This window comes from Dreissena polymorpha, unplaced genomic scaffold (assembly GCF_020536995.1).
Source record: "Dreissena polymorpha isolate Duluth1 unplaced genomic scaffold, UMN_Dpol_1.0 chrUn140, whole genome shotgun sequence".
Taxonomy (NCBI): Eukaryota; Metazoa; Mollusca; class Bivalvia; order Myida; family Dreissenidae; genus Dreissena; species Dreissena polymorpha.
The window spans coordinates 9,510-24,521 of NW_026273454.1; the positions used below are offsets into that span (position 1 = coordinate 9,510).

A 15,012-nucleotide genomic window follows, 5' to 3' on the forward strand; every position below is an offset into this window, starting at 1 on the left:
TTGTATGCAGTAGTCAGTTGTATGCAGTAGTCAGTTGTATGTAGTAGTCAGTTGTATGCAGTAGTCAGTTGAATGCAGATAGTCAGTTGTATGTAGTAGTCAGTTGTATGCAGTAGTCAGTATGTAGTGCAGTAGTCAGTTGTATGTAGTAGTCCGTTGTATGCAGTAGTCAGTTGTATGCAGTATGTCAGTGTTATGTAGTAGTCAGTTGTATAGTGTCAGTTGTATGTAGCAGTCACTATGTATTTAGTAGTCAGTTGTATTTAGTAGTCAGTTGTATGTAGTAGTCAGTTGTATATATGAGTCAGTTGAATGTAGTAGTCAGTTGTATGTAGTAGTCAGATGTATGTAGTAGCCAGATGTATGTAGTAGTCAGTTCTATGTAGTAGTCAGTTGCATGTAGTAGTCAGTTGTATGTAGTAGTCAGTATTTATGTAGTAGTCAGTATTTATGTAGTAGTCAGTTGTATGTAGTAGTCAGTTGTATAGTAGTCAGTTGTATGTAGTAGTCAGTTGTATATAGTAGTCAGTTGTATGTAGTAGTCAGATGTATGTAGTAGTCAGTTGTATGTAGTAGTCAGTTGTATGTAGTAGTCAGTTGTATGTAGTAGTCAGTATTTATGAAGTAGTCCGTTGTATGTAGTAGTCAGTTGTATGCAGTAGTCTGTTGTATGCAGTAGTCAGTTGTATGCATGAGTCAGTTGTATGGAGTAGTCAGTTGTATAGTAGTAGTCAGTTGTGTGCATGAGTCAGTTGTATGTAGTAGTCAGTTGTATGGAGTAGTCAGTTGTATGTAGTAGTCAGTTGTATGTAGTAGTCAGTTGTATAGTAGTCAGTTGTATGTAGTAGTCAGTTGTATGTAGTAGTCAGTTGTATGTAGTAGTCAGTTGTATGTAGTAGTCAGTTGTATGCATGAGTCAGTTGTTTGTAGTAGTCAGTTGTATGCATGAGTCAGTTGTATGTAGTAGTCAGTTGTATGCATGAGTCAGTTGTATGTAGTAGTCAGTTGTATGTAGTAGTCAGTGTATATGTAGTAGTCAGTTGTATGTAGTAGTCAGTTGTATGTAGTAGTCAGTTGTATGTAGTAGTCAGTTGTATGTAGTAGTCAGTTGCATGTAGTAGTCAGTTGTATAGTAGTCAGTTATATGCAGTAGTCAGTTGTATGCATGAGTCAGTTGTATGTAGTAGTCAGTTGTATGTAAGTAGTCAGTTGTATGTAGTAGTCAGTTGTATGTAGTAGTCAGTTGTATGTAGTAGTCAGTTGTATGCAGTTAGTCAGTTGTATGCAGTAGTCAGTTGTGATGTAGTAGTCAGTTTTATGCAGTAGTCAGTTTGTATGCAGTAGTCAGTTGTATGCTAGTAGTCAGTTGTAATGCTAGTAGTCAGTTGTAATGCTAGTAGTCAGTTGTAATGTAGTAGTCAGTTGTATGTAGTAGTCAGTTGTATTGTCAGTAGTCAGTTGTATGCAGTAGTCAGTTGTATGTAGTAGTCAGTTGTATGTAGTAGTCAGTTGTATGCAGCAGTCAGTTGTATGTAGTAGTCAGTTGTATGTAATAGTCAGTTGTATGTAGTAGTCAGTTGTATGTAGTAGTCAGTTGTATGCGGTAGTCAGTTGTATGCGGTAGTCAGTTGTATGCAGTAGTCAGTTGTATGCACTAGTCAGTTGTATGTAGTAGTCAGTTGTATGTAGTAGTCAGTTGTATGCAATAGTCAGTTGTATGCAGTAGTCAGTTGTATGTAGTAGTCAGTTGTATGCAGTAGTCAGTTGTATGCAGTAGTCAGTTGTATAGTAGTAAGTTGTATGTAGTAGTCAGTTGTAAAGTAGTCAGTTGTATGACGTACCCTTTTGGTCAAAAGTACAGATACGCCAACAGCTTAAAATAGATATCACTGCGGTGACAAAATTGTTACCGCGATGACATTTTTGTCACTGCGGTAATAAATTTATCACTGCGGTGATATATTTGTAACTGTTGTGATACTTTGTTTGACCCAAACAGTTTGATAGTAGAGCTAAATCGAACTAACCAATGAAACAACGTCTTGCAAAACGGCAAATCGGCGAATATTTACTGCGAAGTTTTCAAGATGTCTGCCTCCTTGGATACTGTAAACAACTTTTCAGATCATGAGTTTGGTAATTTTAATCTTCGGACACAAGGATGACGACAATTTAGGTATACTTACATAATCATTTATCGATTAACATTCCTACATAAAGTTTATAAGAAAGTGTGTCGAACTTACGCTATGATATTGTTTTTTATGTATCACGATATCGACAAATGAAGTCTTTATTGTAAATAATCTTGTTTATACTGGTTAAATTATATTCTAGATTAAGTACTAGATCTGCGTTTACCCTTTGTTATGGTCATGATAATAATTGATGCCCGCGATACAATTAATTTTGGAAACAATAGTGACAACCAGGTGATTTAACATTCATGTACCATTGTCAAAATTAAGTTAAATCATGTTGACATTGGTGGGGTATCATGTACATGTAAATTCATTGGGCCCAATTTGCAGAAAACAAATTCAAGCAAACAACTGTACAGTTTAAATTGAAAAAAAAATGTGTAGATGAAAGACTGTCAGTCAGCCTGACAACAATTTTTTTTTAAACCTATTTATTTAAGCTCGATTGCATAGAAAGCCTTAAAGTAAGGAATATTTGAAACACTCTCGAGTCTGTTTCCTGGGTTTCAATGGGGGAGATCTAAAGAACGCTCCCACAGAGGGGTTCCAACCCTTGACCTCATAATCGCTAGGTGGACACCATATCCACTACGTCACGGCGACAAGAACATTTGATACCACTACCAGTTTTTATATCCAGGGCCCTCAATCCATTTTAGGGGAAGCGGGTCGCTACCCTCATGAGGGGGAATTTTTGCGGCGTTTCCATTTTTGGGGGATTTTTTTACTACTCTCTAATTATTACATTTGTACATGTTTGCACTATATTCATTTCTTTTCTCATAATTAAGTATGTTTAACAAGATTAAATTGAAATAGAATTGAGATATAATAATCATGATACACATCTTTAAAATATATAAAAAAAAATAATCAGGGGGAATTTATCCCCCCAAAAGGGGAAAAAAATATACTTTTCAGGTGGGGGACTGCGGCCGAAATTCAGCCGCAGATTTGATAGATTGAGGGCCCTGAATAATCATTTATTCAAATTATGCCTTTATATATAACTGGGTATAACAAGGATCCATCTTCAACAACACTATTCAACTGTAAAATACATTGCATCAAAACTGTTTCTTGTTACTGTAGATTTTGACAATTGAGATGCGTTTGTTTAGTCGGAGTCAAAATTCTGTCAGACTGTTTTAAATTTTGCAAACAATGTTGCAGGATACAAAAATGCATTTTTTTTATGTTCCTTACAAACTAAAAGAGTCTCTTGTTGACAATTTACCTTTAAGGATTACATGTATAGTCACTAAGTGTTTGTGTTCATAGCACTATATCATAAATGGTAATAATTATCTTGAAAATATTTGGACTACATGAATTCTTTTCTTATTGTGACAATAGTGGTTAAAAACTGCATTGTAATGTTAATTGTACTAGTGCGTATACAATTTACCTTTTAGAATTACATGTGTAGTAACTAAGTGTTTGTTTTCATAGCTCATTATTGAAAACGGTACTCATAATCTTGATAATATTTGGACTAAATTAATTTTGACAATAGTGGTTAAAAACTGCACAATTATGTTAATTTTACTAGTGCGTACAAAATTTGTTTGTTTCCACTAATATTGCAAAACAAATATTTCAATATGATTTAGAGTAGGTAGGTTGGCATTTCCTTTTTTAAATGATTTTTTATTTTATACACAAGCTATTCCTACTGAAACAAAGATATCCAGAGACAAAAATCTCCCAATTGCCTATATAACATTCTTTCCATATACTAAGAAGTTGGCCAAATTATGTTTTTGAGATATGATAAAATGTAAAAAAGAAATAAAAAAAACAAGTACTTTTTATTTCAAACGGCAATAAAATGCTTAGGGTCTGCTCCGCACACAAAAAGGGTCCGTCGGCTTTTGAAAACAATTTTGTTCTCGGCCTAGTTGTTCCTGTTGTGGATTACCCAGTTGCTGCCTGTTTCGAGTTTTATTTGTTATCCCAAAGCCCTGCTTTAAATCTGTGTGGGACTATGTTTTAGCTTTGCAACTTGAAACTTGCTAATTTGATTAAACACCTATTTATATAATTATACTCAATGGCGTTGTACAAAACATATTTATGTACATTCAATTGATAAAATATAAGAGTGATTGATACTATTATGCAGCATTACTTAAAGGATTAATAATCTAAAATTGTGTGATATAAATAAAAATGCCGTACGAAACTTAAGCAATTAAACTATACCGGCTACAATATTAAAACACAGTAAAAATAAAATAGTATGTAATAAATTGATATAACTAGGTTTAAGACAATAATTATAATGATATTATGAGCAATTTTTTTGGCAACATAAAGACACTGTATTTAATTAACTTTAAATAAACATTAACATAAACATTAGCTTTAATTAATAGTAAAACAGTATAGCTTTAATCAGGACATTCCAATTTCTATTAGGCAGTTTATGTCTGTATTTTTTCAGAGATATAAGACATGGTGTTCAAATTGAGTATGCATGTTAACTATAACCAGGGGAAGCATATTTCCCAATGGCTATTTGCCAAAAAATTAACAATTTCTACTTTCCAACATTGAGTTTATTGCGCTTACTCTAAAATATCTTATTAGTTTAAGTTATATTATCTTTTTTGTATTTATCCATTCAGGCATTTTATCTCAATAAGATTGCCACATTTTAAACAACTCTCTTTTATACATTGTTCTGGTGGACTGTATTACTGACACTCAAAATAGTGTAAAATGTTGTAAATTGTCATAAAACATTTCAACAAACAATTGTAAAACAGTTGTAAACAATCATGTTCAACTAAATTTGTTTTTATACATTAATTTAAACATTTGTAATGGTATAATAGAGAGTCCTTAACAATTGTCAAATTATATTTTCAGAGTCCATCAATGGTTGTGAAATCAAGGATATTCTATTGGAAGGAAAGACATGAATGCATTCAAGTTTCCTGTGAGCAATATGATTTCCTGACTTTGCCTTACAGTATAAAACAAGAGAGTTAAACACTTGAAACTTGAAAAGATGTGGTCCTAGAACCTGAAATGGCAACTCCAACTCTCTACAAAAGCATCATCTGGAATCCAACTATGTACAATCAAAAAATTAATGTGTGTCTTAATTTGGTCTTTTTAGAGCCCTGACGGGTCTTAAGATATCAGATGTTTTAAAATTTATTGTGTTTGTGCTGCAAGTTTTATTAACTGGTTATAAAGCTTATGTATGAAGAACCGTTTACTGCCTGGTTAGTTGCAGTAGAGCACTCATAGGAATTGGGAGATCTGTGGAATCCCTTTGTGGCTTGCAAATTTCAACCTGTTTTCAAAAATTGCTTAGTTGGTCAGTGTGTTAATATTTCAATTTTCAATATGTTTTCACTGTTCTCAGTTTTTGATTTTGTTTCAGTTAGGGATTCTAAATGACTTTTAGTTGAACTGACATTTGCATTCGTGCTTTCATCAAATGGTTCATTTAACACTCAGATTTATTCCAAACTGATTGGCAAAGTCTTCCTAAGATCGACATAACAACTTCCTCCATTAAACCGTCCCAAACAATGGCATCTTACCTCTATCCACAAAGTCTGACATGGTCATGTTTATTTATTGTACTAAATATGTTTTTTTTTATGTTTAAGTCCTTATTTTCAAAAGAAATTAGCTTTAACTAGCCTTATCAAACACAATACCTGTTGCAAAATTGGCAAACTGTAGAAGACGACAAATGTAACCCTAATAATCATTTATGATTTAAAATTATTTCATTATTTAATGCATATTACATTGGGTTTTATTGTGAAGTGTGTTACTATTTTATTATTTACTATTTTTACTGTTTTTGTATTGTTTGTTTTATTTGTTTGGTATGTTTATATTAAGTGCTGAACTTTGACATAACCTTTGACCTTTTATGTTTGCATATGAAGGCTTGTCAAAAAAAGTAGTCCGTTTGTTACATGACGTCATCAGCATGTACTTATTCATTATTAATGTTTGGAAAATACGTTTTTTTCTGTTTATGTTTCTGTTTGTGGATTAAATGTTATACCTCTTGGTATCAAATTTTTTTTTGTTGATAAATCTGATTCAGTTATAGAATAAAACAAAACATATTAATTAAGTCTTAGTAGCCTCCACACATGACTGATATATGAACTTCCGGTTGACCGTGATATAAAAAAGATATCAGGCAACAGGATATCAAGCAGATATCAATGTGGTGGTATGATAACATGCTGATTGATATATTCTTTATTTCCTGTCAGCATGAATACTTTTTTGCGTAGGGTAAATGATGGGAAACTTACAATTAAGTTTTGGTCTGGTCGGGTCATAACCACGACAGTTCATAAAACTGCAGGGACATCAGCGTAATTGTTATCATAAAATTCCGTCTAATTTGGAATTGCTTTTGGTCCAAATAATTTTCCTGGAAAAAATAAAAATCTTGTAAGCCTTTAAAACCGCGCAAAAAATGAACTTTTAATGGTTTCTATCTGAGATTAATTAGTTTCATTTCATAAAAGGTATCATTTACTCGATCTAACTTAAAAGCTTTTAAGGAACTAAGATGTAGGATAATTCTAAATTAGTTGAGCGATCTTTATCGTTAAAGAGACGCAAAAGGGGATTTTTAGTTTGTGTCAAAGTGAAATGCCCTGAAAACGATTGTCCTAAGTTTCTTTTTTAAATTAGTAACTCAATTGAAGAATATTGACACTTATGTGCAATTGAAGAATATTGAAACTTATGTGCTGGTCCTGGCCGCTAATGTCGCTTCGAAAAAAGTTTTTCTTGATCACAAGACACTTCCACTATTGCATTTAAACATGTAGTTGGTTAAGATACCGTTTTCATTTGCAATATCTGACATAATTTAATAGAACAAAATATTTCCAGACAAAAGTCTAACGGACATGAAACGCTTTGCGACAGTCATTTGGAACACACAAAAAAAACAATTACCTTAATCACAAGGTCACAATATAGTTTAAAATTTGAAACTGCGACTGAACAATAATTAAATTCTAAATCTGTACAATATGTATATTTAACATCTGTTTTCTGCTATAGAGAATACTTTAACCATGAGATCTTTATGTGGACTGCACATAAAATAACTATATTTTATATGTTATCACATTTCTTATTAATCAATACAATTCTATATCAGAAAAGCTACATAAAGCGTGGAAATGGAAGTGCAAAGGTACAGACAAATGGTTTAAACACTTTCAATAAAACAGCACAAACGAATTTTTTTAATCAAAGAGACATGTTTGCCAACGATGAAACGGGATTCAATGGTGTTCTTTAAATTGTTGTAAAGGGTGTTTAACGTTATTTACAAATACATAATAATTAATAGTATAGTCATATATGTCCGATCATCAGCATCTCCGAAATAAAAGCATGTTTTGAGAACTACATGTATATAATACGTAAAGCATGTATGAAGCTTAAAGGAGGATTATATTAGGATACAAAGGTATCGAAGGCACAAGGTCGTTTTCATAGAAATTCGGGATATTAAACTGCTTTTAACAGCTAATGGTATCTTTATTAAACCATTTTGGAGCATGGTCACATAATATCCATAAAGCTGTAAGGAATTATCATGGAGATTAGACAAAACTGTATAATGTTAACTATGTTTCAAGTTATTCATATAAAGAAACGCTCAACCTGAAGATGGCTGATTTCCTTCACGGACGGTACACATTTTTCAAAATAAGATAAGCTATCACTGGTCCAGACATTCAAAGGCCGATGTTTCCAATCAAAGACTCGAGGGACCTAAATTGTTCTGTGTAATGTTACCGTAATCGTTACATAAATCAACCGAAATATCATCAGAACACTTGCTCTGAGCAAGTTTGATGATGATTGGGGACAAATTACACATGGTTACCCAGAAGCCTTCTCGCTTATAATAATTGTTCTTGTAAAATAACTGCCAGATCGGGGATCTGGAAAAATGTAAACCACAGGGGTATAAGTTAAACAAACTTGGCGTGTTACCATCACATTATGTTACGTAGCAAATACCAAACATATGTATAGAGGAAGGGAAGTGAGTTATTATAGGTATTTCATCATTTTAACCGCATTGGCATTATTTATACTAACTGTGTAGTGGACCAGATTAGGATATGCATACTATATTCAAAACCACTTTGCCTTGCGGTTTCAATGGGGCTTCTATTTTATTTTTCACTTTCTATTTATAAGGAATACCAACAACACATGGAGTCGACAATTGTTACCCAAGGGTAAACAAAATAATAAAAATTGTGTGATTTGAAAAAACACAGTTATAGGACTACGACAGGACGTAACATTACAAATACCAAACTTCAGGGCCTTATGGCTTCAGAGCAGAATATTTGTTTAAGTGGTTATTGTACACATTTAATGAAAAAAGTTTTCACTCATGGGCCCAATAGCAAACTTGTTACAAGACAGCATCAAATATATTACACGCCAGATACCGAACCTTCGACATTGGGTTTACAGTAAAGATTTTACCGTGAAATGTCCCTATACACAAATAAGGTAAACAAGTAACCATTACGGCTAGTGCAAATATGATTCAATGATAAAGCTTTGAACAAACTTGGTAGAGGATAACCATAAGATGGTATAAGCCAAATATAGCTCTGACTTTAAGTCTACATGGGATTATATGATCACGTGACCCATCAGGCGTTGTCACGCTGGAATACACAGTCAGGATTTGAATGGACATAGAAGAGGACAATGTTGTATACCAAAGCTTCAGTCCATGTCCTTTGTGATTAAAGAAAACATTTGTGAAGTTTCCATAGCTATTTTGTTACATTTAGCCCCTACATATAAACTTCATATACATTTTAACAACTTTAAAGATGGTCACCCAAGTATAAGTCCTGTGAATTTTCAATACGCTCTGTCTATGGGTTAAAATAAGAAATCGTTTGGATAAAATGTTTAGACAATACACACGGATGCACTGACGGCCAAATAATGATCTGGTTCCTAAAAGCTCTGCATGAGCACTTTTGCGCAGGTGAGCCAATAACCACTCATCTTAATGCCAAATGATTTTATTGCGAGTTATCCAAAAGCGTGTCTCATTCACACTTTTAACAATTAAAGGTCCTAAAACATAAGCTCTACAATACAATTCGTTCTCAGCTTCGTATGTATAATGCATTACATGTGATGCAAAACAATCCGAGATATTACCGTTTTACTAAACAACTTATTATCGCTATGCCGACGTCCATTCAAGACGAGTGTTTTATTATTTCATGAACTTAAGCTAAAACTTAAATTGCAGGGTTGTAATGATGACAAATTGCCGTATTATTTATTTTATATTGCAATCTGTGTGCCAAGAACCAAAATCTGTTTCACGATTTCTCCTCGGAAGATGTTATTACTTCGACGAATTACTATAATGGGTTCTACTTCAAAGTTATTGCAATACATTCAATTGTCGAGACTTACACAGTCATCAAAGAACATTTTATGTAAATGCATATAATTGTTAAGAAGCGTATTGAGCTCTTATGATATGACATTCAATCAGAAAGGTCAAAATAAAAATCATTAAGTACCATTTGTTCATTTCCCCTTTTAAATGTTTACATCGTGGTATAGCAAAGAACGGTATTTTATATGTGTGAAGTTTCGTATTCGATCCGACCAAGATCAGCAGGGAAGGATATGCAAAGGATAACTGTCACTTATTCAAAATACAGATTAACTGAGAAACCTGGAACTACCATTTCAGCAAAGACTTTTGACACATAAATAAATCATGTTTTTAATAACACCGCATTAAAACATTTTGCTTGACAGTTCTCTTTTAATGTGAACAATTGCGAAAAACGCTTCTTATTGTGATTGAGCTAATGTTCCTATGTTTATATTTGTTTTCCATTTCCGAGTGTAAATCAAGTGAAAAGTAAACGAAAGCAATCACATAACGCTCTGACTATGGAATACAAAACACCAGGTAATTCAAATTTAGTTTCACATTCAATATATTTTTTACTTTTTCGTCTTTTTATGGGTAGTTATGTCGATTATAAAAACGGATATTAAAGAAAATTCAAATACATAATTCGTATATTAAAACACTATGTAACGCTCGATTTGACAAAAAAGAAGTAATACAAAATAAAAATATCGGAATCAGTTATCTATATATGTCCGATAAAAATAATGTCTTTGATAATTTCAGGAAACATTCATTATCGAAACACACATGCACATACACACTTGTCAACACGTATATAAAATCATATGCCTGATTTAAGGTTTCAAAAGTGTTAATACCAGTGCATATTTAAATGCATGTGTCTGCGGATATGATAAAAAAATCCAAAACGGAGGAAAAAAACAAATGAATTGAAAATCACCTAGTTAACATCAAGACAATGTTTATCTTAATACTTATGTGAAGTGAAAACTGGTCAAAAAAGTATTTGTCAACATATTCAATATAATATTCCGCACAAAATATTAATTAACTCATTGCCTTTTTATAAAGCAGTTTTAAAATGTTCGGTCTCGTCATCTTCTACTACTAATATACAAAAAATACAAGAATGATAAATTTGTTTCTTCACGACCTCGTTATAGGAACGCGATAAAGATTCACCGTAACGTATCGACATCTATGTAATTTATTAGTCTTGATATAGTCTACAAACAAACAATATCAGTGCTATGTAACCAATTTCTTCCCATATAGTATATTATCAAACAATATCGTTAAATAGTGAGCATGCGAGTCACAAATGCAATAGGTGTATATCAGTACCACATTGCATGGACTCAGGTATTCAATGTATGCAGACTTTCCTTATGAAACCTCAGAAAGTCATTTTTTTAACGTTTGAGCTCTTTTGGAAACAATTAAATGCCTGTTAACAAAGTATATCCACGAAAACAATCGCCAAATACAAAGGTACACATATATTGCTTTACATCCCACTTTACCGTTATTTAGATATGCTCTCATTTATAATACATTTCATCAAAATTTAACACAATACCTGTCCCATATATATGTTTACATTGTGAAAGTCTTTACTGACATTGTAGGTCCAGGTTGCTTCAGTGGATCTTTTATTGTTTAAAAGCGAACGTAAGTATTGATCATGTCCTTCCGTATTGATCTTGATCGGATCGCATACGAAACTACATAACTATATATATCGTCCTTTGTATTACTAATATCACGATATAGACATTAAATATGAAGAACACGTTTTTCACTATTTGCTTATTGTGTTGATACTGACATGTCTGTTTTAATTGTATAACATACTAGTTCAATACTCTTCCTGTAATTAGCAGGTGCATCATTCTGAATGTCTGGTTAAACTCGACATTTTAAGACAAGAAATCAGTTGCCTAAACTATACAACACAATACTGAACTAATAAAATGGATACAGCTTTGGGTTTAAACGTTGGGGCGTTTATACAAAGCATAAGAGGCAAAACAACTTGGCGCAAACGATTTAGTTTTGTTGTTGCCCTTGCCGTTGAGGATATTGAAGCCAAGCCATGTGGTGTTTAGATGTTAAAAAAGGGTCGTCAACAAAATTTGGATTGTACATACATAAACAGAAACAAATAATTGTATATTAACGCATTTGTGTAAAATTTAATGTTGTAATAGGATAATTCATTTATCACTTTGAAAATATTATATAAAACATCTCATAAAATTATTTAACATGTTATTAAATAAAAATGAACTTATACTTTAACAATACAGTGAAAACATTATTATAATGATATTTAAAGTTATTTCAATTTTGTAAACGTAACGATAACAGCGCCAAGCGTAAAATACCGATGTATATGTCCATCCTGTTTTTGAATAAATATTTGCGTTTTTTAATATATGTGAGAATTTTATCGTTGTAAAAATGCATGAGAAGTATGACTGCCAAATAAACGTTTACATGCAAAGCATAAAATTTGTTTGTTTTTTATTTGACACATATAAGTTAAAATTAAGTGTAACGAGAGTATCATAATGTTGACACAAAAGTGAACCCAACTTTCCCAAGGTAAAGGTTCAACACAAATCGGCCTGTTGCTGAGTCCATGGAATCCGATCAGCAAATGCTGTTATCTTACTTGAGTCATACGATATCGGATTAAAACATTTTCTCAAACTTGAGCATGATAAGCTTAAAAAAGCCATGGTAAAACAGATTATGTTTACACTGCCAACGTGAAATATGAATTCATAAAAAAAAACTAAATGTCTTAAACAGCTTTTTTTGCATGTATAATTTATTGCACTTAAACATATTAAATATCGAATATTTTGTCACGCGTAAATGATTAACAAAAAATATAAGATTGTGTTGATCAAGACTGTATTTTTTTTATTTAACATTCACGCTCGATGTTTATCGCATGGCGTGACGCCATATACAAATCATCTTGTGTTTTGAATTATTTCTTTTTATTTAAACTGAAATTGCAAACTGCATGTGATTAATTATAATCTGCTTATTATCTGTATATGATATAAATGATCTTATCAAGAACTTAAAGATAGTATAACACAGTTATGATCGACAAATATAATAAATGCGAAGAGTAACCATGACGTGCTATTGATTTTCCTTCTTTCAGGTAATATCAAATATGTTAGGAATGTTGGGTGTTTGTTTGTTGTAATGATTGTACGAGGACGCTGCACTAACTTCGGTGTATTTGTCTTGGCGGAGTACGTTAATACTGTATTTGAGAAAAATCTCCACTTTACTCATGTCCCACGAGATCGCTTCATGTTTTGTATGATGTTTGAGATTTTGGACAAGAGATGTAAGATGTAAGATGTAAGAGATGAAGGCGTCATAAAGTCAAAGTTTAACAATTGTAATAATTGTTTTCAAATGATGTTTACCTCAATCATTAGCATGCAAACCTGATTATAATATTAAGTAATAAAATTGTATTTACCATAGTAGAAGATTTGAAGCACTGGGGTTAACGAATTGACCTCTTTATAGAGGAGTTATGATGTTGAATTACATGTAGTTTAATAGTCTTGGATAGTAATTCAGTCTTGTGATTTTGTATTTAGCAATGCAACTTATTTTCAAATATGTTGTATATTTTCCGTATTTAATTACAAGTAAATGCTTTGATACTATTGGTGTCATATTTTGATTTCCAATTACCAATGCGTTTATCTGTTGTTGTTTGTTTCGCTTATCCGTCTTATTGGATGCGGACGTCTGCCATGTAAATGTGTTTATTAATTGTTATACGATGTACGGGAAATACAAGTATATGAACTTAATGTTTTGCATTAAATTTGCACATGTATTCATGCGAATAAAATTATAACAATTCGTTTAAACAGTGTTTGTCTTAAAGGACATATGCAAACATAATTATTTCGATGGTTGATGCAACACTGTAGTTTATGAACTCACAACTCCCCAAAAATTGCAAATACATAAAAGGCGTGTATCAAACCCGGTTCCTTTTTTAATATCAATAACGTTTTAACACACTTTCATACAACAATAGTCGGGTGTTCGGATTTGATGCACGTTGGAAAACAATAAACTCAAACAACCCTATCAGGAGAGTATTTATTTCGATAATTATCGTTACACTATCTACATACAAGCCTGGTGCCTGTATCTTTTGATTAAAAGCATTATCACGTGTACCACTGTGCAGCCAATCCGATCCTTGCATAAAAAGAACCATAGATAATTATAATAAATGTTTATGAACAAACTCGTATACTTTGAAGTATTCAAAGCAATAATTGATTCACAGAGAAATACATCAATGATGTTTAAAAATGTCATTACAATTATCAAACTAATATAATTCGTTAAGGTCTATATATGAAACAAAATTATGAACCCATTTAAAACCAATCCTCGAATTATATTAAATTATTGTGTAATGTAAATCGAAGTTATTTAAAGCCTTAAGAAGATTGTCTTATGTTTTTATAAAATGACTGTACTTCATTTTAGAAGAGAACGGCATAATAAACAAATATGAATTTGATGCTTCAGGCTATCTCCTTTTATCATTTTCGTTTTAAATGTACTATTGAGATCACTACTTGTAGACGATGTGAACCCTCCTAGAGTAAGTCATACTCGATAGTTTGTACTTTTTGAATTTTGTTTTTAATTTTCTATCTGATGTTAAGTTAATAGTATGATGCAATTTCAAATAACAGTCGGTGCTTTACATGCAGGTCTTGTCCGAAAAATATCCAAATTGTGAATCAACTGTTATCTAACTGTCTTTTTCGGTAATAGTTAAACTATTGGTCCATGTATTCACAGTAAACAACATCAGTGCATGTATGTTAAGGTTGTTAAAAAGTGTTTTCATAAAGTTATCATTATGTAACAATGTATGCACTTTATCCAAATTTCCAGAATAATGCTTATTAAATCATAGAGATTACATCAATATTAAAATGTGTCAAAGGCACGTTTGTCTTTGTTGCTAGACGGCTTTGGCAACATAAACATGATGCAATCACCATTATATATGTTTCCTTTGTCATAACCTTTTGATTATAACCTAAAACATTTGTGTCGTAAACGTGTTATTTGAAACATACGTCGTATGATCGTTATGTTCTTATACTCTTACATTGTAACAGTCCCTCTACATATCTTTATATCAATCATGCTCAACATTGTTTATCCAAAACATTCACACTGAAAACGACTTGAATCGTTACGTTTTCATGACGTATAAAGTTGCTAAACTCATTAAAACTTGAGCAATAATATACGCATAGAAAATCGCTT

The 15,012-nt window shown here is 32.1% G+C and overlaps 1 long non-coding RNA gene across 2 annotated transcripts; it reads left to right on the top strand.

The window, feature by feature from the left end:
• The first annotated feature begins 266 nt into the window (after positions 1-266).
• LOC127864141 (uncharacterized) lies at positions 267-6,254 on the top strand. 2 transcript variants are annotated; one of them, XR_008041511.1, is made up of 3 exons: positions 267-1,201; positions 1,469-2,176; positions 5,076-6,254. It is a non-coding gene; the product is annotated as an uncharacterized LOC127864141 (long non-coding RNA). The 2 variants fall into 2 exon arrangements; XR_008041512.1 differs by lacking the exon at positions 267-1,201 and having other exon boundaries at positions 1,458-2,176.
• The last annotated feature ends 8,758 nt before the right edge of the window (positions 6,255-15,012 follow it).